This window comes from Apteryx rowi, unplaced genomic scaffold (genome assembly GCF_003343035.1).
Source record: "Apteryx rowi isolate R43461 unplaced genomic scaffold, aptRow1 scaffold_4, whole genome shotgun sequence".
Classification (NCBI taxonomy): domain Eukaryota; kingdom Metazoa; phylum Chordata; class Aves; order Apterygiformes; family Apterygidae; genus Apteryx; species Apteryx rowi.
Genome location: NW_020450529.1, coordinates 1,810,172 through 1,835,276, shown reverse-complemented (window position 1 = coordinate 1,835,276; position 25,105 = coordinate 1,810,172). Strand labels below are relative to the sequence as shown.

Here is a 25,105-nt window from a genome sequence, read left to right as displayed (position 1 = left end):
GCCCTGCGGGGCGAGGGCGCGGAGACGGCCCCGCGCCGTGGGACACTGCGCACCCACGCGGCGGCTGCGCCGGGCACAGCCCGCGCCATGGGGCCGCTCACGGGACCGGGGGTCGGTCGCACCTGGAAGCGYGTCTCCGTCGCGCGTGTTACTTCGTGTCAGCTAGAGGTTAAAATTTGCTTTCTTTGTTCTGAGTTAAGCTTTTGTCGCTCTTCGATGTGTATCTCAGATGCTTGGTGATGTCTCCTAGCTCCGTGACTCCCATACGTGATGTACTTGTGTAGGTGCTAGGTATTTGAATCATGGTAGTCAGTTGTGAAACTGTGGACACCTTCAGTCTGTGAACCAAAGTGATAATTTTACAGTTGTTCGGAATCGGTATAATTTGATAGTGCAGTCTAAGTGTATGTTATGGTATTTTTTTCCATAAATTAGATTGATTTCTCTGTACTTTCAGTAGATATTAGCCTTGTAATTTCCAAGTACAGTATTGGCAGTGTTTGCAGTTAGGGGAAAAACATTACGAAAGGAAATAAATGCATAAACATAATGCTATATGCATAATAAAAGTGAACTTAAGCTTTAACATGTCATATAATCAATTGGCCATTTCATATACTGAAATCTTTCTGAGATCAAACACTTTAAAGGGAAGCATCAGTGTGAAATCTAGAAAGAGAACAAAAATCCCTAGCTAGGAATCTGCTCATTGGTTTAATGAGTCTTTTTCAGCCATAGCTCAGTGTTAAATGCTCTGTGCACTAGGATTTAGGAACAGGAGATGGCAAACTTCTCTGCATTCAATTTGTGGTAAAAGAAGCTCTGTGTATATTCTATAACAGAAAGAATAGTCTACATAAATAATGTTTAGAGTAAAAAGCCAGCTTAGCTGATAGGCACAAGCAGAAAGGCAATGGCACTTGCTGTTAAAGCTGGAATAAAACAGCAGGTCATGGRTCTTAGCATTCTCATTAACGGCTATAAAGGTATCTTTATAAACTGGGTGGGAAATTTTTACCTAGTGAATGATGAAGAGTTATTTATTCTTAAAATATTTGCAGATACTTGTTCTTATTTCTTATAGTCTTTAAAAAATGTTTCTAACCTTCTTAGTGAAAAGTAAGGTATGACAGAGTTCTACTGGCAGTAGTTCTCACTCTCTGGATAAAAATGATCTTCATATCGATCCTCAGTTTATGAATTGTAATAGAGCTGCTGTAACAGTAGTAATTGGTGAAATTAGTTTGGATGGTTGCATTAATATTTATGCATTCCTGCAACAGCACTGAGCTAATTAGTATCTTTCCCTTTGCTAGTACGGTGGTAAAATGGGATGGAATAAATCTGTGAGGTTAAATTTTCTATCGAATCTGGTCAAAAGTCTRAGGTATAAAGCGTTTTCATAGGTACTTGCTGAAGCTGCATTGTTCTGGAAATAAATATTGCAGGTTCATTCGAGGCTAAGTGAGGTTGTCAGTGGGAGCCCTACAAGTTCATGGGTATCAAGCAGGATATGAAAGTTTGCTTCTGGGGAAACATAAATCATGTTGTTCGCTGTAATTATTCCGCAGTAAGCTAGGTAGAGCAGCCGTGAGTCCGTGGGGAACACTCCTCTGCCTTGTCCTAGAAACAGGGTAGGTGGTCTAAAGATTTTGCCATCCTTCATTTCTGCACTCCTAGAAGATACCAATGAAAGATCTGAAACTTGCAGAGAATTCTCCTCCCTGTTTTCATGAGTTTTGCTGTAATATTTTTTTCCTTCTAATTGAGAGCTCTAAAATGAACTTCATTAAGTCCCTTCCTTCCTTTGTGGAAGAACAGAAAGGGGATAGAGGCATCACTGTTTCAATTACTGTTTATTAGTAATTTGTTGCTGTTATGTTTTGTTAATGTGTCTGTAGGTCAGGAGCTCCGAAGCAGAGGGTTTGGGACAGATTGCCAGGGCAGAGGGGCACGCCGTACATGAAACCTGTAGATGCATCACATTTCTGATTGCTTCGATCCAGTATCTCGTGTACCTTCAAGAGGCTGTAGGGGTGAACAGAAACTCTTAACTGACCTGCAAGACTCTTGCCATCTTCCTGAAAAAACCAAACTGTTGAGAGGGATGGTAAAAGAGCAAATGTAGGTAAAACCCCAATCTGTTCCTCCAACCTGGGGAAAAAGAGGTAACGCTAGAGCAGGGGAGGGACGTGATTCAAAGACCGCTGGTCTCTTCTGCGATGCGCTGTGCTCTGCCAGGCACCTTTCGTTAGGTTATTCGATTGATTTGCGTACTTGGAGAAACAGAGAGCAAGAGGCGCCACCATCTTGCCCGGCGAGCACTGTGTCYGGCATCCTGCGGCAGGCAGTGTCCGGAGCTTGCAGTACCAAGGTTGCCGTCACTGTTCTTGAGCCTGGGTGTCTACGTTAATTAATTAAAGCTCTCCCTAGGGTTGCTCTTAGCTATGCGGTGCTCCTTCGCCCGCCGCCCGTCCCTGCAGGCCGCGGGGCCGCAAGCTCGTACAGCTGCATACACACTTGTGCTTGTTTATGTTCTTTGCTCAGCCACTTTCGCAAACAAATGAATAAATAAAATAAAGCCGTAAATGAATCAAGCCTTTCTCCCAAAAGCTTGAAAGGAAGAAGTAAAGAGGAAATGTTATTAGTTCTATTTTTAAAGATTTGAGAGATGCTTGGAAACCATGGTGATGGAAACAATGTAAGTACCTAGATAGATATAAATCTCCTGTATGTCGGGAATAATTTAAACGGAGCAGGACAGTGTGTAAGTGGTGTTTCTGTTTATCCAGTTTCCCTTCAGCTTTGTGTTATTAAACATGGTGATTTCCAGGCTGTCAGCATGGATGCTAAAATCTTCTGCCGTTGCAGTTGTGAGTGGCTATAAAATAGTCTTCAAGACTACAAAGCCCCCAAATAAAGCAGCGCCGCGGAGGGCGCTCAGCGGCGGGGGCGGCTGGCGGGAGGCGCCATCGTGCCGCCCCGTGCGGCGCCCCAGCACACAACAACGTGGATATTTCAGTAGCGAGCACCCTGCCCCTGGCGAGGGGCCGGCACCCATTTTAAGCAGCGCCTCAGCAGCTCCCGGTGACACAGATGAGCCCCGTGAGCAGCTTGTGAAGTGATTTGGAGGGAGGTTTTCGGCGGCCGCGAAGGCCTCCTGTGCCATGCAGTGGCTGGCCAGCTTCACCCGGACGCCTGGGCCCGCCGGCCGGCTGGACAGCCCGGTGCTGGGTGCCCCGCCGCCGCCGCTCTCGGCCCTTCCTGGCTGTCGTCTATCCTCTCTCGTTCTTAACAAGAACGTTTCTGCCATTTAACGCCTGCCAGTGAACTGTCAACTCGCAGCAGCGCCTAGCTGACTAAAGATACTCCCAGAGCACTGTTATTTGGGAAGAAAAAGAAGAAAAGAAAAAGGCTGGAGTCACTCGGTTGTGCCCATATAATGACTCTGTATACAAATTAGACGGATTCACATAGTGCCTGTCTAAATGAGGTTGCCATTTCACAATGCTAATTTTCCCGTTGGTTGCCTGCGCTGTCAGGAGGCAGCACTTCCGAACGGCCGTGCTCCGCGGCGCTGGAGCTGCGGCCCGGTGCCGGTCCTCGGCAAATGGCAGGGCTGGCGCAGCCCGCTGCGTGCCGGCGCTCTGGTTTGAGCCTTTTGAACTGCTTGTAAGGTTGATAACTGTGACTGCAGTAATTAGTGGCAAGTCTACGGATCTTGATGAAGTATGCACAAGGGGCTTGTTGCTTTGCGCTGTTCTTTTACCCTCTGGAGGAATAAATAACTGGAGGGAAGGGAATTGAAAAAAGTAATGAAGAAGAAGGAAACAAAACCTCTGTGCTTATTTCAAAAGCTGACACCTAGGAATCTGATAGACATTTTAAGTGTAAAGAGGCTGCATTAAAAAAAGCTACTGGCATCCTGATAAAAAGGCTGTTGTGCCACTGAGTCAAAGCAGGAGTTGCAGCAAGGGAACAGAAGTCATATTGAAAAACTATTCACATTTTTATTTGTCACTCATGTTTTATTATGGTTTATCACAAACAGAAGACAGTCCCAGGCACAGTGTGCTGCTTTTCTGGAGAAACTTGCATTGTGAACACCGAAATTCAGCATACATGTGGATACGTTTTTAATTCAAAAATCTCAAAATATTTTCCAGTGGTGGATAAAGATCCTGCCCCCTGCCCCCATTTTAAGGACTTGGGGCTGTGAAGCCCAATCCGTTGTTGCCCTGAGCTCAAAACCCTGTGATGGCTTTAGGCTTGCTTTAACCACGGGTCAGGGAGCTTGTCTAATTTGGGTCAGCGAGAATGATGCGCTGGGCAGGGCCTAACCGGGCACGTCACAGCCCATCCCCGCCGTCAAAACAAGCTTTTCTTCCTACAGACATTCCTGCACTACTTAATTTGTTCTAGTGATAGCTGATGAAGACCTGTTRTATTCAGTTGTTCAAAATAATCTGACACCCAGCGTTTTGCTTAAAAGTTTCTTTTAAAAATATCCATTTAACAAGAAATAAAAGCCACAGTGATTTAGTGTGTGAACTGTACACGCATCAATGTGAAGTGAGCTCCAAAATCATGATGCCCATTTTAATACAGTAAATACAGATGGATGATTATTTGCAGAGTACCATTCATTGTGGTGTTAATTTTGTGGACCAGATCTTCAAGCTGTGGTATAGCCCTACTGAAGCCAATGGCAATTTTCATCAGCTGAGGATGTGATTCCTTGTGTGCAATTTTTATTCCGTAAAAGGGAAAATATACGGGATCGTATCATTCCTTCTTGCTTGCAGGTTTCATCTGTGCTGCCCTGTTTCCATTTGGGCCATGACATCTCTTGATTCTGCTCCCTGGGTTTTGTTCCATCCATAAAATGGAGGGATGTAGCACTGTTGGTCTTCAATCAGTGGAATTTTCTGGTCTTTACAGTTCAATTCGGAGATAACAGCTGGCAGAGTTATGTATTTATTCATGTTTTACACCAGAGTGGACTAGATTGCCCTTGAAATTAGCAGAAATTGTCCTTTTTTGAAGTCTGACAGCGCGAGAACCAATGTTATGGTATGGATTTGAAAACGGTGGCCACAGAGGTGAGCGCTACCAACTCCCTGAGCACTCGGCAGATTTACATGCCTCTGTTGGACTGTCCTTGTTTTCCAAGTCCCGCTTATTTTTGAACACCAGTTCAGTGAAGATGTACAGCAGGGAGAAGTAGACGGGTACTCTTACCTTGGTTGTCAGCTGTCTGGTGTGGTTGAGTCATAGAAACCTACCATTTCTGTGTAAACAGCGGTCCTTAAAATGATAAAGTACAAATGTAGGTAGTTAATTTTATCAAAGTTAGGTGAAAAAACACAGTTTAGATGCAGATGACTCTTTATGATGAAGCTATCACCAAAGTCTCTGTCCAGTGCAGCTCTGGCAGCTTTTGCCTGGCTGGCGTGGAAGCACGCTGCCCGATGCATGCCTTAGAGCAGACTGAAGAGACGAGAAGCTTTGCCTTCGAGATCCTGAGGATTTGATCTGGCAAAATACTTAAATGTGGTCTTAACTTTGAATACAAGGATAGTTCATTTATTTCAGGTACTTGCAGAAAATAAACAGTTTTCTGTGCTTTGTTGGATTGGTGCTTAGCACCTTGCAGAATCAAGTGCTGAAAAAGGTAAGTGCAAAGACTTCCAGCCATAGCACATTTTTTAAACATTTTTTTTTCTTCTCTCATGTTGAAAAAAAAGAAAAAAGAAAAGATATGCTGTTATATAGACCAGAGATCTTGAAATGTTTAGCACTTTCCAGAAACGTGTTCTTTACCTTTTGTCTTTGGAGCTGCTCAGGGTCACAGTGATCTCTTTCATCTTGACAAAGCTCACTTGCCCTGTGTATGGATCAGCTAAAAAATACTATGCAAAACTTCAAGACATAATTGACAGCAAGATCCGTACAACTGAAAGTGAGTCAAACATGAAAAAAAAGGTTACAAAAATACAAGACTGCCCAGGAAGCCCATTAGCAGTTTGATCCCTGAGAGCTTAAAGCCAGCTTGTAGACACAGCGACGAACCAGCCAAAAAGCAGGTCCAGAAAGCCAGAGAAATGCCAAGCAGAGCCCAAGTGGTCATTTTGTTGAAGAAAAATAAGTTCCAAGTTTTGTCATATGGGCCCTACAGTTGCCAGTCGATTCATGTTTTCAGAGTCCACTAGTCTTTTCTGCTAAAAGAGGAAAATTACCAGGGAAGTTTGTTTTGAAACTATTTTAATATCTGATTAAAAGTGGCTTCATTGGCACTTGCTTCTCTTCTCCTTTCATTTCAAAATACAAGCAAACCTAACTGTGTACAGCTATGAGAGTATGTGATAGTTCAAGTATATTGTAACAATTTTGGTATCAGGAGAGAAAACGAAACAGGCCTAATTTGCTTTAGGCATGCACTTTGCAAAGATGTTTCCTTTGATTAATGATTGAGTGTAATATCTCCTGTATTGACTTACTGACAGCAATTTACACCAAAGTTGCACAAATGATACTTCAAAAACACACTTGGTAGATAATTGTGATCCTTTTTTAATGACTGAAAATTATGTTAATGATGGACTAACATTGACCTGTTCAGGAAAGGTAAGAAAAAGGCAGGCAAGGACTAAGAGAGCTTGTTTCGGTGATGTTGAATATTGCTACATTTTACTTGGGATGAATTTCACTACAGAAATGAATAAGCATTTCCTTGAGGGAGGAGATCTATTCTGTACCATTTTATCTGTCCAGGCACCTGCAATATTTGTCCTCTATGTGATTTTATAGGAATGCCTAAAATTGCTGCGGGAGAAATGTTTCTGCTTCAGTACATTGCTGCCCTAAATTTTATGTATGACCTTCTTTTAAACAGATGCTTGAAGTAGTTGAAAGTTCATATTTGGCCCAAAGAAAAACATATTTAACAATGATAATGATAAAAGTAATCACATGAAGAACATGGAGATGTTCTGTATTTTTCCATAAACCTGCAGGTGACTTGGTTTACCAGCGTTCCTTTGACTCCAAAAATTAATTCCTGTCTTCGATGCATTGCCACGTTAGAGATGAGGAAGAGAATTACATTTATTGCATCACCCAGTTTTTCATCAGCCAGACACGTAAAGACTTAGAGGAGTCAGAGCCAGGAGGTCCTGCTGATATGCAAGTTAAGCACGAGCAAGAAGTTCAGAGAGGAGCCATGGGTGGGTTTGTGTTGCAAATGAGAATATTTCAAAGTGCTTTTCACTCGGAGATGAAACAAAAGCTAGTGAGTTATACTTCCCCATGAGAAAGAGTGCAAAATAAATAAATACGTAGATAGCTAGAAAGAGCAATAAGTAAGAGGACATTGAAGAGGAACAGAATTCTGTTGGATTACAAAAGTCATAAGAAAATCTCAGCCCAGCTGCTGCAGCTACCTGCCCTAACTGCAAGGGGCTTTCCGTGCTGTCTGGCAGCCGGCTGATTCCTGGTGCCCTCCGGGAGAGGATTTCGGTACCTCCGTGGGTCCAAGACCGCAGCGTCTGTGTGAACAGCACCTTGAGCTGAGGCTTCCCAGGCTCTCCAGCCCTTGGCTCTGCTACCAGCAGCTTTGCCAAGTCATGGCACCGAGTTCAGTGAGCAGGGAAAAACTGATCCTTCCTCTCTTTCTGTTCCAGTGATATTATTTAGTGTTTTTAAAAGACTGCATGGTCCAGCCCATACTGCTTTTTCATTACGTTTCTTGTTGCATAAATTTCACTGCAGGCTACTTTCTTTCCCTTTACATTTGGCTTTCTGTAATGCAAGGGAAGGAGCTGGCRACCTCTGTGGTGTGGTTTCCATTAGGGTACTGAAAGACAGAGCTGTTAGAGACCTTTTAAAAAAAAAAAAATTATTCTGTAGCTAGTTGCTTTTGCATGTTTCTAATAATATGGCCCTTAGAAAGCAATTTGGATTAATTAGAATGTCCGGGCACTTTTGCGATAAAGACATGTCTAGTAATTATCCAATGTCCAGAATAATCTATCGAGCTTGTGAAGTTTAAGTCTGAAAATTATTCTCCCACAAGTATTTGTCTTTCTAGCTGTATTTCTGTTATTAAATTTGTTTTCCCACAAGTTAGATAAGAAGAAATGTAATTATTTAGCTGGCAAGCTTAATGGTGAGTTGAAGAAAACCAGTGAAGGTAAAAGTGAGATTGCCTTGTGCTTTTCCTGTAATAATATATAAATATTTATATATATGTAAAATTACATGCTGATGATGCACTATTGAAAAGGCTAGAGATAAAATGCAAGGAAATAAAAGGTGTAGATATTCATTAAAACTTAATTATGTCCTATAATTCTTGTATATGTAGTATAAGAAATGTCAAACACAGATTTCTCATGTAATTATAATCCACTTTCATTTACATCTCTTCTTGCTGCATTTCTTCATTCTCCTTTATGCCGAAAGTCTTTGTCCTGAAGGACCTTGTTAGGTTTCTTATACTCAGAGGACACAACAGGCATTTTTCCTCATGATAACATTTATGTCAGAATAAGGAAAACATGAAATCAAAAGCAAACTGACTGTAAACAAACAGTCTCACTGGTGCAATTCATCCCCACGCACAGGGTCAGCCCAGTGTCCCTACAGAAGACCCTCTAAACTTTCCAAATGAACGTTAAATTCTCTCTACAGCTGTCTTATTTCAAAGGTGTATTGTTTTGGACCTTGTAAGCAGATGAAGGAGAAGCGGAAAATTTCTTATTGTCCATAGGATCATCTCTTCTATCCATGCCTCGCTTTTCTGCTTCTGTCACAGTCCTCATCCTTAAAGGATAAGCAGGTGATGTCCTGGGTTTAAGGCTAAAGGAAACAGTTGAAAATGGTCGTTATTTTGTGGAAGCAGGCATTGCTGGCTGTTTTTTGTGCAGTGAACGAGACGCCATGAAGAAGCTTTCATGAGGAGGCAGAATGATTACGTTTGCTATGGAGATGGATATTTTGGTTGTGTGTCAGTTGAAAGGCTGCAGTGGAAGGAACGACTGACGTGCTCGAAGCCAGAGGTCAGACGGCTCTGGGAATCGCGAGCCCCACGACAGTGGCTGAACTGTTTGAGAGCGAGCTTGTCTGAAGATGGCGAGCATTTGCTTGAAGGCCGACGGTGGTGCTGTCAGGGGCCAAGGAGGAGGAGTAGCAGGTGGGACACTACTGCGGAAGCCTAGAGATGATGGTTTCCCAAGGAGAGGTTTGTGGTCCCCATGATCAGACCGTATTTCCTAATACAGCCTGCATTGACCGGTGGTGGAAAGCTCCCGTTCACCATGAGCCTGTCTTTTAGAAAAATACCCAGCCTAGCTTTAATGATTTCAGGTGATGGGAAATTTTTTGTCAAAGGTCACCGTGTTTTAGTGGCTGAGATTATCCTGTCTTCATTTTTTCCTGTTAACGTGCAGCAGCRATGTAGCTGCACTATGAACAGGGAGGAAGACAGGAGTCCAAGAGGTGCTGTGCAGTGAAGGGCATCGGCCTATGCGGTCTGCTCCATACCGCACCAGGAGCACTGGGATCATCTCACAGGGCTCCTGCAAACTAGCTTCGACCTGCTGGGGCTTTGCAGCCCTGCCAGTGAAACCTGTTTTCAGCTGTTTTATCTGAAGGAACTGAAACTGAGCAGTGAAAGGCTGCTTGAAACCAGCATATTTCACCTGGTTGTATTTCAGAGCTCTGAAAGGTCACATTTGAGTGGAAGGTCTGTGGAAAGCTCAGCTGAGAGCTGCCTGTGAGAACAGGGGAGTATTTGTTGGACACAGACTGAACACTCAGATGAAGCCTTCAGGTGACTGAACGGTGCGCGCAGCTCCCATCTCATCATCCATCTCCATTGATACAATTCTCTTATTAGTGTTAATGGGAGCTAAGTATGCATATCAAAATGAAACCAAGTACCTTGTTCCCATTAATTCCTTCATCCACTCTTTCTGAACACAAAATTCACTAATGCAAACGTGAAATACAGTAAAAATTTAAATAAGACAAACTTGCTTATACCTTGAAGCATCCTGAGAGCACAGTCAGGTTACAGGCTGCCTTCTCAAACAAGGATGAGTAAAATGCAGTTCTTTGTACAAAGAGCTGGGCTACAGTCACCCACAGTACATGTGGCTGCATGTCTTGCTTAAGCACTAGTTAATTTGAACTTTAGTTTCATATATATTTAAACAGTTGGTATGTAAGGGATGGCATCTTTTCTCAAACAGACTTCAATCATTTGACTTGTTTGAAGTAATAGTATAGGCTTAATTTTAAGGACATCCTAAGGTCCTCTTGAGGGAGATTTTTCATTACAAACAATACTTTACTCAGTTTAAATTTTCATTTGTAATTTCTCTCTACTTTATAAATGCAATTCAGACTATATTCCTTGGGATGTCTTCTCTGTATATGCGTCCTAAAAATGTGTCATATAATTCTCTTACTGTTTTTAGTTCATAGGTCAAAATTAGTCATGGTTATAGTTTTTGTATTTCATTTGTCTACAGGAAAACATTTTACATTATATTTGTCTTGTTATGGGTTAACAGCAATTTTTTCTCTAGTACAGATGTCATTGCTATAGCAGATGATTTAACAGAGAGCTTGGTAACTTTTAATAGATAGCTACAAGTAATTTATCAAGGTTTTTGTTACATAGAGGCAAACTCAAGTATCCTAGACTAATGCTTTAGCACTAGTGAGCACATCCGAATAAAAGGTATTTAAGTACTATTCTTAAATGGAGACTTTCCTTCAGATACCTGAAATGTACATTGAGAACATATTGATGTTGCATCTTTGCTAAAAGTGTGTCTAGGAATGTCCTTTTAACCACACTATTTAAAAGGGACATGAGATAAAAATACATAGTTGTGTTCTCCCCCCCCCCCCCAAGTATTTTTTTATTCACTGTAGAAAACACAGTTCTTGGCCATATATACTGTATGCCCCTAAACTCAGTGTATCTTAGATGCTTTGAAATGCTCTTCTGTATTTCATAATGGAAATTATTAGGCAGTATCTATAGGAAAAAACAGGAACTAATGAGTTAGATTTGATCCTTGAGTTCATTTAGGCCATATCTTGTCTCTAGGAGTTGTGAACGTCAATATATGATAGGAAGGAAAACTTCACACTGTACATGCAGACACAGGATAATCTGCTTCATATATTTAATCTTATCCTGATTTCTAACACTGGGAATTAGACATTTGTATAATAGTAATAATATTCAAAATGTTAATTGGTAGCTGTGACGTGTTTTCTTATTCCTCTTATCCCAGTGTGCGACATCTCATGACGGCACTGTTCCRTGTTGCCCCAGTTGCACGTCTGAGCACCACATACGCATTTCGAGACCCTTTGGTCTAAAGTAAATTTATGCTACTTGACATCACTGGAAATACTTTCAGAAGCAATGCTGTTCCTGTAAGTAAAGAATGATGTTTTGGTATAGTTGGATATATAGCTTTGGTCACATACTGGTATTAGTTATGTAACCTTGGACTCATCTTTTCTAATTGTAGTTGCTTAACCATAGTTTCACCCTGGGCATCATCTGTAGTCAGTGTAGAGAGGCGTTTCCAGGACAGAAGGAAAAACAGTAAAAAGACTGTTGAAGCATGAAGGTATAAATTACCAAAAAATGAAGCAAGCGATTAAGACCTTACACATAATCTTTTCAACCCATAATTTTGCTATTGGCTCTACCTTGTGATAATGCGCTGATCCAAAATAAAATGGTTCAGCTTAGACAAAGATGTTCAGAAACAGAACAGAACTTAGGAATTATGTTTTTAGGGGCTGTATCACTTGCATACATGACCTGCATGGCCTCTTGAAGGACTAATAGTCTATCTACTGCTGAGCACCAAGACAGGCCTGATAATGCTCTTTTGCCCTTGATGTGTCCTCAGTATTGCTGGCGTTCACTGAACATCGCCGATGTTTCTGGCATTGGTAGGTTCCTGAATGCTAGCAGCACTTGTAACACTGTGCTGATTAGATCTGCTAAGAACTGAATTATATGTTAAAAATGCCAATAGGAGCTTGTCTGTGATAGTTCCCTTTGCTTTAGTAAAGTGGTGCAAATAAAGACTGGGAATGGTTTGGATATTACAGCTGGGCCTTGGGCAAGTGYATCAGGACATGCACAGTTTTGCCATGGACAGTCAGCTATCAAAAATGAGTTACTGCTCCYTGAAAACTGACTTACTATGCTCAAATCAGTCTTCTGAAGATGACCCTGCAAGTATTTCTTTCTATACTGTGTGACAGTAACATCAGATAGGAGTCAAAATACCATGTCCGTGTCTTAAAAAAGTAGTTTTCTGTAGTATTCTGACACATTTTTAAATGCAGATACTTGTATTATCATATGGAAGGAAATCAAGAAGTGAGCTCCAGAAACCCTGTTTAAAACCCTGTTTTACTGAGCTGGTACCCTTGTGGTTTTTAGATGATCTAGGGGAGGGGAGCTAGTGGGGGAGAAGGGACTCTCACTCTGAAAGTCTTTCTGCTAAAATTAAGGCCATTTGGAGGCTGTTTGGATTCTTGGAGTTGGACTCTTGGAGTTTGGATTCTTAATTGTGCAATATCTGATCAGTGAAAGTCATTCACAGAACTTCAGTTTTGCTTATCTTGATATTCAGTTGCTTGCTAAAACTTCACCTTTGCAATGAAATTGTAAATAAGCTCTTAATATAGATAAATTCATATTGACAGATTTTAGATGTGATATAGTTTAAAGATAAGAAGGCCATAGCTTTTATTCCCCTTGACTGCAAGACACTTTCCTATATTGTAAATTTTAGAATAAATATTCAAATCATAACCTTATTTTCCACAACATAAGCATGAACACTCATCTAGAAATGCAGTTATGAGATATGCTCAAATACTACCTGGACAGCTTTCATTTAGACTAATAACTAAGCTTTGAAGGAAGATTGTGTTTCATAAGATACCACATTATCATTTGTTTCCACCGCAGTGGGTTTATGTGTGTCTGTTTTTGTGCGTTACTTTCAGAAAGTTCTTTTATACTATTGAGCTTCTCTGTATTTCAGCCTATCTGATAAGTAAGTCTTTACTGTTATCTTTGAGAGGCCACTTTTAAAGTCAATGATATTTATACTTGCAGATTAAAAACCTGTAAAAAGATGCATAGACAATAAAATGTTCAATTATGTTTGCAATGAATGGAGCAATATGTACACATAAATAGAACATAAAAGCTAGTTTGCTGTGTTTGTGTTCTGGATCTGATTTATTTTCAAAATAATTGGGATTTCTGAGTCTATATGTGGATGTGTGAGTTCCAATCACTGCAAGCATATTTACACTTATATATATACTTGGTATATATAGCTGCAYTTCTCTGTCTGTTCACAGTGCCTGATTTTTTGGTTTTGGAAATGCAGAAATTAGTGCATGGGAATGGTATATGTAAAAGGAGAAGGCAATCTATCTACTTCTTTCTGTTGTGCTCCGTAACTGAGTATAGGACACGTACTTACTCTGGTTCTCTGTTCTGCAGCTCTTTGAATGGTTGAAATGGCCCTTTTGAGAATGCCTTGATATAAATCTTCTTACTGTAGGAAGTAAGTTTCAATCCTCAAGGAATTATTTTTCAGAATCTAGTGTATAAAGAGATGTGTGTTAAGAATGTGTAACAACCAGAAATGCCTTATTTCTTATTTTGCTTGATTGTGCAAGGCATGGAAAATCTCGATGTAAGGCTCTTCTTCCAAATTTGAACCTACGTAAGATAGTATCCTTTCCCATCCCCATGCACCTGATGGTTTAGACAAACATTAATCTTACTGTTAGGAATCTGCTACGAATACAGTTGCATTTTTGACACAAATTGTTTTGTTATCTATAGTATTTAATGGGCAGACCTGGGTTTATTCACTGTGAAGTATCATTGCTTGTTTTATCTGCTGGATATATCACTTATGCATTTCTTAGGCTTTGATAGAAGTAAACAACCAGAAAAGTACATTCAGTCTTGGCACAAATTCAAAGAATACAAAATACACCTCTTTTAAGCTTTTTCGTTCTCCCGTTTCCATATGATATCTTTCTAATTACGTTTTAGACATTGAGGTATGTCATGGAATGAAAGGCAGGCAGAATGTGTATATGCTGTTTTGTAGACTGAACTGGAATCACAACATGAAGGTTGAAAAGAGTGTCGCTGCATAAGCAGCTTTGTTGTGCCATATGATTACAAAAATGTGGCTATTAGAAGGGTTACAGGGTCCACATATTCCCATCAACTTCTGTGAGTTCAGCTAAAAATTGGCTTGGAGTGTTAGTTTGTAATAGACAAGATCCTCTGCTGCTTTGTTAAGATTTCAAATTATCTGTAGCCGAGTGCCATCTATTATTTTAATGCTGCTCTCAAGCTTTCATTCCATCAGGACTGGAGTTAAAATATGAAGAGCTGTGCGTTCTTGCATTGCAGTGGATGAACAATCTCCACTGATAGTTTAACTGATGTATCCTAGGAGGAACATCCTAGTTAATATTATAAAATCAGTGAATATGCACTAGCATATAGGAATGTGTGGTGCTGGTCGTAACTCGCCCGTAAGATCTACAAATCAGTAACACTTTATTGCCTTGCTAGATTGTGAGCAGGCTGGCTCAAGTTCTGTGTCACAATTAACAATTTAAACGTTTCATTTCAAAACATTAAGTTCGAAGTTTCATAACAGTACATGTTCTTTTTATCTTTATTATCAATAATACATCTTACGTAGCAGATAAATAATTTCGTTTGCAGGTGGGAACCGTACGAGTTCCCACCGAGCAGGATGTGTTGCGTCAGCCGGGGGAGTTGGGGCCGTTGTGCGGCCAGGAGGAAGGCTGGGAGCCTGCTGTCYGTCACGCAGAGCCCGGGGGCCGCGGTGGCGAGACTCGGCCCCGCTGGCGGCCTGGGAGACCCACAGGTGCCCCGGCGCCGCCCTGACCTGGATGGAGATCAGGGGCTGGAGGAGGGCTGGCGGCGTCAGCGCAGCGCGCAGGGCCCGGCCCGGCCCGGCCAGCCGGTCTGTGCAGACACCTGCGCTGGGCACCCAGCTGCCGGGGGAGGAAACCACTGTTTAAATACTGTTAATCAGATCAAACTACAAAAATATATACATATATAAATTAACATATAATATAAATAAAAATTAATCTTACTTTTTAGAAGTGATCCCAAGAATACATAACCACAACTTTACGCTCAAAGAGGAATTTACACACACAAATCAGGTAATTGTGCATCTAAACATCTTTTTCCATTTCAGTGTAAATTCATATACTAATTTCCTGTCATTTTGTAATTTTGAAAGTGGATATTAGAGGAATGCTTTGAAAAATGTCCCAAAAGTAGAACTGAAAAAGCTGAAGATTCAGACTATAGCAGTAGGTCTTGCGACCTCAAATAATACCTACGAATAATAAGAACCTGCTTTTTGTGTGGTTCCTGATGTGCTGTAACATAACAGCTGATCCCACTGAAATGTTAAAGAATATGACATGTCTTCTGATAAATACAGGAATATATTTTTGCTTCCTAAAGGAGTAGCCTTAAGTATATATGAACCTTTTGTGTCTAAGCTACAGTATGGATTGATATATATATATATATATTTAATTCCCTCAAGGACACAGAGTGAAAGAACAGTTTAATTCCATTTAGGTGTTTGTTATTCTTAAAACAATTTGCAATATTGACAGTGATGTTTAAATTTTATTCGGGCTTCCTCAAAGATAATGTATTTTTTTAGTAGCCATACAGTGGAAGCAGTGTTTTGTTGCACAGGTTTGAATAATTGTTTTTAAGTATCAGGACCTGTTCAAATTGGTTCATTGACCCAGCTCGAAGGGGCTGAATTATAAAGAATGTTGTATGCCTATGAAAAAAAATTATTAGGCTGTTAAATACAATAGAGGCACTTGCTGGAACTGGAAATTTCAAAACATTTACCGAAGCAGATTATATCAATATCTCAGCTCTGTTCCTGTGTTAGCTTCTCTGTTTGTGGCCGGTTCTTGGTTGGGTCTTTGGCGGCTACCTAGTTCCCATAAAGATTATGTAGGTGGGCTTGACTTAAGGACGGAAATCTGGAGTTCAAGCCTGTAATTTATAGTATCCATTTCAATCTTGTACCAAGTCCTGCCAGATAATAGACAGCATGTCCGATGCCACTTACTGTTTCTCTAAAAAGAGTAGCAGTTTATCGATCCAAGTATTTTTACTGTGTTTTATGGCAATGTTCAAGAGCCAGGACTAGCTAATTGGTCAGAAGGAAACAGGTAAAGGTGACTACAATTACAAAAAATGGGAGAATGTTGCTCTGAAAGGAATGCAGGGTCAGGGAAGAGATTTTTTTAAAAACTTCATTTTTATCRGTGTAGGATGGGAGCCTGTAAATTCATTATAAATTGATTCACAGTACAAGAATTTGTAGGTCTTAGCCACTTGGAGTATATTTAGTAAGACATGGTTATCTATCTTGATGTGCCAGTGTTCCCTAATGTACAGGCTAGACAACTGAAAACATTAAGGATGAACGTTTAAATTGAAAATTCTCAATTCAGAGCGAGTAAGCTTGTTGGGATAGGTGTGTGTCCTTATTTATTAGAAACACAGTTTTATTTACAGCCTTAATAAGAGAGAAGATACTTACATTTTGCTAATACTAATTTTCATAAACATTGTTGATTCTGCTTTCAAGTCGTATATCCAAGTATCTCTTAGTGCTTAAAAGCTGTGGGTTTGGTCGCTTACTATTTTGCAGACACAAAAGCCTATGCCATAAGCTTATAGCTGTCTCAAGTAGACCTACTTCTAGGAACAGTTCATCAAGATGAAATATCCCCGTTTATGAACAACTGTCATTTCACTTTGTGTTTATAATATTTTGTCTTTCTGCTTTCTGTCTGAGTTGATAAAAAGCTCCCATGAGCTATGTGGACAGTACTAATGGCTGTAGTTATTGTCTCCTTAATTGCTACAATTATTTTTTCTAGAATAATTCATAATAACAGTACTTTCTCATTCCTGAAAAGGAAGCAGGAGAGACCTTAAGGATATTGAAAATATTCCCAGCTTGCCATTTTGATTTTAGTACCCTGACAATTATTCTAGGGATGAAGTTTGATTTATGTGCCTGGAAATGGGCTCTTTCATGTGCCCTTTTTAGGTCTCAGTTGAATTTAAAAACAGTTTCATTGGATTAGAAGGCCAGTGGCACTTACACTTTGCGTTTGAGAAAAACCAAAGTAGCAGTGGAGGTGTTTGTTTCGGTAATGGAGTGCATCCATTATAATACTGGGAATCAAGGAGCTGCAAACTTTGGCAAAGGTCTCATTAACCAGAATCATTGTTTCTGAAATACCAGGGTACACTAGGTTGTTCCATTATTTCAGGATGGTTAATTGTCAGGATATCGGATCAGTGGTGTATCACTGTCTCATAACAGCTCTGTTAAGGTCTATTACTGCATCTTTCAATTGCAGTAAGTCCTTTAATAGGCCTAGCCTTTCCCTCTTAATTTCCACTCAACAGTCTGCATGGATCTTCCAGTGTTTATTCATTATGTATAGAAACTGAAGAATATACTGCAAAGCAAGACAATTCAGTGCAATGAAATTACGGAAAAAAGAAATGACCTTCTCCCTTTACTTCTCCGTGTGCTTTGTGAGTCCATTACCCCTCCTGACACTACTTTATTCTCCTGTCACTGTGTCACTCTTGAGTTATCTGATACTAAGAGGTCCATACAGCAGTGACCCTGTCCTTGATGATGTGTCAAGCACACCTATAGCTCTCCAGAGACAGGGAATTTTGCCATCCTGCTTAGAAACTCCCACAAAAAAAGCTTAAATGAACTTTGGGAGCTCTGAATTATGTTCTCAGTTGAAGATGGTGAGCACTTCTGAAAATCTCTCTTTTAAAATGCTTTGAAAAAAGGGATTTACTATGTTTGATTGACATGTTAATAGTCATTTTGGTCTATAAGATTGTGTTCAGGGATGACGCACTCATCTATTAACGTCACGTAAAATGGTGAGATAGGTGGAATGGTCCAACTTACTTATATATAGACAAAATTCGTATAAATTAATGATTTATTGGGCTTGTTTTCTTAGTTTTCCTTTTGTTATCTTGATATTTCTGTTTTATTAAATGTTCTCCTCTTCCAGGCTCAGCTTCCCGTTGTATTTGTTCTCGTTTATATTTATATTTCTGTACCTTATGAAATATCTATCCATTTCCCTTGTAGGTGATTGTGTTGATCTCTAATACATCATTAGGAATTCACTGTGGGATAAAATAAGAGAGGTGGTGATCTGACCAAATAGGACCTTGTTTGAACACCGGTAGCTTTAGTAATTGGTAAACAGAGTGAGAAAAACTGAGGTGAACTGTAAATAGATGAATGTTTTTGAAAATTTTCTGTTATACAAATACTCTTCTTTAAACGTGCTACTTTTGTTCACTGCTCAGAAGTATTTGCTCTTGCAGTGTAACTTTTGAAAACAACAAAGTTTGCCATACTTAAACAGGTTATACAATATAGTGGAGCTGTACAGATCTATTTTTTTATTGCTTTGAAAATTGAATTACATGAAAACTTTTTTGTTAATTGTTTTGCCTCATTTTTTTAATTGTCAACATTTGATTCTTGAGTGTAAAAATCAGCTGGAAATGTAGTACTTCTAAAATTTCATAATAGAACATAATAGGGTGAGATTATCAAAGCACTTTGGTAAGATTTATTCTCATCATTAACTAAGACTGTAAGGAGTATTATTCCCTAGTCTTATAAGAGGCCTAGAGTAAGAATTGCAGTAATATTTGTTTTCATATGCACCTTTCAGGACAGAATCCCTGGAATAGGACACGTTGCTAGATTGGCAGCTTCTGAAAATATATGCAGAGCTATCAATTCAGCGGTGTTTAGTTTTTGGAAAGGTTGGCAAAGAAGCGAACAAGCCAATGGTGCTGTTTTTCATGTCTCCTCCCGTAAATTAGCTGGCCATGCCAGGGTGGGGGTTGCCTGGCAGGACGTCCCAGCACCCGAGCGAGGTGCGAGCCCCGGCGGTGGCGCGTCTGCAGTTGGTGAGTCCCACTCTTTTTGTGAGTCCAGTGAGATGACAGTGCCAGCGAACACGCACGGCGCAGCTGCTGGCAAACTGGAGGGGACAAGGATCTGCATTCAGCCCTGATGGAAATCAGCGGAAGGGTTTGTTCCTCGTCTCTGTGCAAGCTTTGAGTCATAATCCCATCTTCCTTTGTATCTCTCATAAATTTTTCTTCATGTTAAGAAAAAAATGAAAATGAAGAAAATGTAGAAGAGTTTTGCCCAGAGAAAACAGCTAGTTAGAAACTTCAAATAATTTTAATTCAAGGCAATAAAAACAATTATATGCAGTTCACGGGATATTGAAGCTGTTTGTTATGCAATTTGAGATGTAAATGGTGAACAAAGAGTAGTTGTACTAACTGATGATTAAATCCTGACATGAGAAATTTCTACATGAATAAAATCTGAGACCTAAACAGATTCAAGATTGTTAGTCATCCATCAGTTCACACCAAAGAATTTTGCAGCCAAGTGAAAAGTCTTCAGGCATCTTATTTTTGTAAAGTAAAGTTATTGGCAGGATTTTGCAATTTGTGTAGACTGACAATGCACTGCCAAATAAGATGAGTTCAAGAGGCTTTATCAGAAGAGGATATTTTTTCTTCTATTGTCAGAAAATCATATTAATAAAACTTAATAGGAAGTTGAAAGTGAAATTGCAGCAAACTGTGAACTTAATATTACCCTGGTGGGAGCTCATTAATATCTCAACAGGTATACTCATGCATTATCTTAATTGCACATGATCCTCAGGGAAATTGCCTTTTCTGAAGTTTTCTGACAACTGTCCTTTGGTGAGTGGGTTCAGGTGCACCATTTTATTAATCCTTTAATAGGTTACTGAGGAGAAGATAGCGTAACTCCATCACATTTAAAGTAGCGCAGGAGTAATAATTGTTTATGTGGTTCCACTGATTTGCAAGGTTCTTTGCAGAGTGAGTGCAGTTGTAGGCAGAACCGGGAACTAGGTCGGATGCAGGTGTGAGGGTGTGAGACAGGGAGCCCGATGATCCCAGGAGCTGCTGCAGCCTCGGAGCGAGCTGCCRTCCCTGCCCGTGCCGGAGCTCAGCCGTGTTTCCAGGGGGGATGCGCAGCTATTCCTGTTGTTTTTGCTTGAGGAGGAGGGTCTGTTGAACACTGAGAGAACCAGGATGAGGCATAAGGAGACAATACAAAGGCAGTCTGAACTGGAATAAGGTGCTTTAAAATAGCAGATGTACTTTCTGTACAGGCAGGAGCTGTAGGTATCCTGGTAGATAACGGAGGCAAAGCGCAGGTGAGACATCTGTTCAGATGGATGTCTGCTGCGCTAAAAGATCGATTCTTGGTATGTTCAATGTGGATGTGTATGGGGAGAAAGGTGGATAACGTACAGATTTTCCCCTAGAGCGGCCCCCCACAAAACTCATCAAGTTTGTCTTTCAGTTGCCTTTTACTCTGAAATTTCTAGTTCCAGACCTGATGTTGGAAGATGTTTAATGTGACTTAGCAGACCATCGGAAACATGTTTTGCTTCTTAGTAGATTCTCTATTGTGCCTTTTAGTGCTCCTGCTCGCAAAACAGACCCAGCTTTTCAAGCAAGTCAACCAAGTGTGATGAAGGGATCCAGAGAGAGCTTTCCATTAACAGAAGAAAATGAAATAAATGAAGAATAATGTTCAATGTTAAAAATAAATTAACATTAATTAATCCCTGACAAATGCAATGTTCCCATTAATCATTCACTATTAGTGTAATCAGAGCATCAGCTAGTCAAACAACATGTAAAGCTCTTGAATGTGACGTTTGCTATGATCTTGTAAAAAAAAGACTGCCTTCAAAAAAATCCGCCCCTTGCATTGCTGATCTGCTTAGTCATTTACTGAAACGGGAGTGTCCCTCCGAAAACTGCACGTACAGCCTTGTCTTGTTACGCTGCTAAAGGCTCTCGGATCTGTCTGCCTGCGTCTTCTCTGGACCCCAGCAGACGGGAGCGCTYGTCGGACAGGCACTGGCAGCTGTGCAGCAGAGCATGTGGAGGAGAGCCGTGGGCCATTCTTACTCCCTGCGTCGTTGTGTAAGGGCCGGGGGATCTTTATCCCCTGTGCTTTATGGATCACAACTCTTCTGCCAAAATGTTAGAGCCATTTGGAAAGTGGAATGTAATTCCCTAAAGCTTTTGATGTTTCAAATGTGTCTCAGAGTAGAAAATAGAAAAATCTGATGGAACAGAATGCTTGCTTCTTTAAACAGAAGTTTGAATATGTGATGATCAAATAGGAAGTACCAGATTATATCAACATGAAAGAAAAAAAATTTAGAAGAGACAGAAAATATTTAGATGGTTAATTAAAAATATATATATTCAGTGCTATGATGAAGCTTTCTCCATAACAAATCTGTTCAAAACTAGCTCTGATTTAACTTTTTTTTTCCTGGAAAATTGAAAATTGTCATTAGTGTGATATTTACTCATGAAATTATGGGGCTAAAACTGAGACGGACTTTAAATCATGTTTCAAAATATATTATGTAGCAAAAAAACCCCCATAAAAATTAGGATTCTGTTTATTTTCCAAGACTGAGGCATTTCATGCCTGCTTTGAAGAGTCCAGAGTGAGGATCTTTGRAGTTCGCCCCTCTGATTCATAGCAAATAGATCTGAGCTTGCACTCCCTCCCCTTTTGGGCCGGTGCACCCTTCAGCCTCTCGCTTTTTGCTGGCCAGGTTACCCCTGCAGTGCAGTCGCTGTAATGCTTGCTGGATCTGTTGACACCCTGGCCCTGCCCATGGCAGCGGGATGTGATGTCTCAGGTGGGACCCTTGCAGGATCCAAAGGAGAATGAGTGTGGCTTAAGAGAGGAGTGATGGGTTTAAAAACCTGTTAAAATGGGGAAAGGGAAGTGTGAACTTCTTTTTTTGAGGTGCCACCTATTCAGTTTGTGACTTGGTGGAAATGGGTGAGTTTTCCAAGCTGTTCAGAGCAGAGGGCAGCTTAGCCATTGCTAGCTGATGGCTTTTGTTCATGAGCCTGAACTGTGCCAGCAGTTTCCAAAACCAAAACAGAAAGTAAACTGGCAGCAATTGGTACCACTGGGAGCATGCTGAGGGGGCACATTAGGAGCAGGACTATGTTTAAGGTTGTCTTTACTGCCCAGGYGTCATAAACAGGAGACTTCTGTTTGTAGGACTGACAGTTCAGCGGTTTTTTGGAATGCTAAATGCAGGTTGCTAAATGCCTGCGTCCAGCGCTGCGTTCTTGGCCCTGCAGCAGCGGTGGTGTTTGCGTGCGCCGCCCTTGTGAGCGAGCTGGGAGGGCGGCAGCCGGAGGGCAAAGAGCGCCTGGGACGCAACAGCAAACACTCGAGAGAGGTAATCCAAGGGGATGGGTTTAACCCATCTCCCCTGCCTGCCCTTGCATGGTCAGACTATCTTGTTTTTTATTTTCAAGGGGACTTTAAAATTCACAAGAGCTGAAGGTGCATGTCTGTAAGTGTAATTGGTGAGCAGCGATCAGTAGGTCGCAGTGTGTGTTGTCTCTCAGTTGTTGGTCTGATTAGGAGTTAATATGATGTTGTGTTTTTCAAACTAAAGTCACTCTGTAAAAACAAAACAATAACCAAGAGGAACATATGGTGTAAAGTATGGGAGAATGGTTTCCATTTGAGTCTGTGGGACACTTGTCCACATCCAAGGGGAATAGATCTGAGTGTTAAAAAATGAACGGAAGAAGAAATGTTGTATTGTTTTAGCTGATGCAAACAGATGTTCAGTTTGTACATCTGGGATGCTGCCTGGCTGTGGAGGAAGAAATACAGGAAGGGAACACATAGGTATCTGTAAGATGCTCTGACGTATTGGACAAAGTTAAACTGTAATGGCTGCAGTAAATATTATAGCTATTTAATTATTTTTCTCCTGATATCCAAATAAAATCWTACTAAAATTCTTCTCTTCATACATATCACTTCACATTGTTTTTAGATAACCTGTAAGAAATATTAGTAAAAAAGCCATGGATGCTTTTACTACTGCAAGTGATTGCAAAAGCTGGAAGTGTTTTATGGACAGAGAAAAAAGGCTTAAAACCCAAAAAGTCTCCTAAGTAATATAAATACTGGAGCAAATTCCACAGATAGTTTGCTTTTTGTAAAGGTGCAGAATATGGTCCTTTTTGATTTTTACCTAAAAAAGCAGTTGTTGGCACTGTGGAATGCAAACACTTGTCTGCAGATAAAATGCATATTACATCTCTTCTTCTATTTATAATTTACAAAACCCAGCACACTGCTATCTCAGTATGGCTCAGTATCTGGGGCTGTATGTTGTATACTGGATGCTTGGCTAATTAGTAATGGGTAAAAAGCACCTATAACGTCAGCCTGGTTAACTGTTCTACTTAATATAATGCCATCAAATGAATAGACAAACTAAGCTGATATGCAACTGAGCAATCTCTTTTAACTGCATTTTACAAATGTGAAGAGAGCTATCTTAAAATGTCACCARTTATTTATTAAACAGTGATTGTAGACACAGACAAATTAGGAATTTCAGTTATTTTTGAAGGCCACCATGTAATACTGGTCAACATCATGCTGTGTTCTTCCTGCCAGCCTGAATTTTAACTATTTAAATTTTCTGCGACTCCAGCATTGGAAGGTCTTGCTGGCAACATGCTGTCCGCAACCCACAGATCTAAAGTAAATCTGGCAAGGCTTTGTAGATGACTGCTGTCTTACATTAAAAGCCTACAGCATCCCAGCTTTCTGCATGATTAGCAATGTCTTTTTGACATTAGTCTTTTAAAACATGGGATGGATCTGCCAGATGAGTGACACAACATATCCGAAAGAAGGACTGTTCCAAGTAGTGGTGGATTTGATTCTCTAACATACATAATGACAGCCTTAACACCAGCTAAAAGTTAAGCATTTATTTAGGTTTAATAATTCATAACAGCTAAGAGTGATGCTACACCAGGGACCTGATTCAGCAAAGTCACTGTGCACAGGATACCGCTGGTGCGGGGAGGATTTTGATCAAGGGCCATAAACCGTGTTTGGCTCTAGGCCATGTTGAATGAAGCTACACAGATCTTAAATAAGTCATGTACTTTGTTGTGGTTTATAATAGAATAGTAGATATTACTTTTAAAGATAGGAACATTTCTCAGCAATTTTAGGGGTGTTTAGTAATTTCATATGCTTTAGGTAAGTTCACCTATCTGCTGGGTCTTCAGCATCATTTTTGCTTTACAGATCCACTTTTATTCTGCTGTAGGACTTGTTAATGTAGACAGTGTGCGTTCTCTGGAAATGCTGCATTTGCTCTCATGTGCTACTGACCTCTGTGGGATTGAAGGCGCTGAACCCTTTGCAGTGTTGAGCCTGGGGGAATATAATGTTGATTCTTCTGAGAAGCCCAGAAGAGCTAATAAATACTTGTAGGAATGCTATGTAGAGACAGAATATGAGAATATTGAAGATGCCTATATYGAGGCATGAAATACTGACCTTTCCACAATCTAGATCATTTAAAATATATTATCGTGTTTGTGGATATTACAAATCCTTTTTCATCCTCCTTGGCATCTCAAGTGAGGATTATGGAAGGCTCCTTAAAATAAGGAACAGTCCCAGACTGTTACCCAAAAAATTGCACAATGTATTTTGGGATTAAAGAACTGTCAGCTGATAACTGCTTGGGGGCCTTTGTTATCAAGGAGAAAAGAACCCTAAACAATATTCTAGCCTTTCCATTAACCGTCAATCTCCATCACAGTCTGCAGTGAGAAGAAAAAGCAATAGCTGGTTTGTCATGGACAGGTAGTGGTTTAGGACAGAGCTGACTAATGCTCCAAGTGACCTGGTTGTATTTCTTCTAAGGACAGAGATTGCCATGCTTAGCAATCTTCATTACTGGTCTTTATCAAAAAGACTCAAAA

At 40.4% G+C, this 25,105-nt stretch overlaps 1 protein-coding gene across 1 annotated transcript in view; it reads left to right on the top strand.

Moving 5' to 3' along the window:
- The window catches only part of GRM7 (glutamate metabotropic receptor 7), a 315,181-nt gene that overhangs the window by 86,857 nt on the left and 203,219 nt on the right, over positions 1–25,105 (top strand). The gene's annotated exons all lie outside the window — the stretch shown is intronic.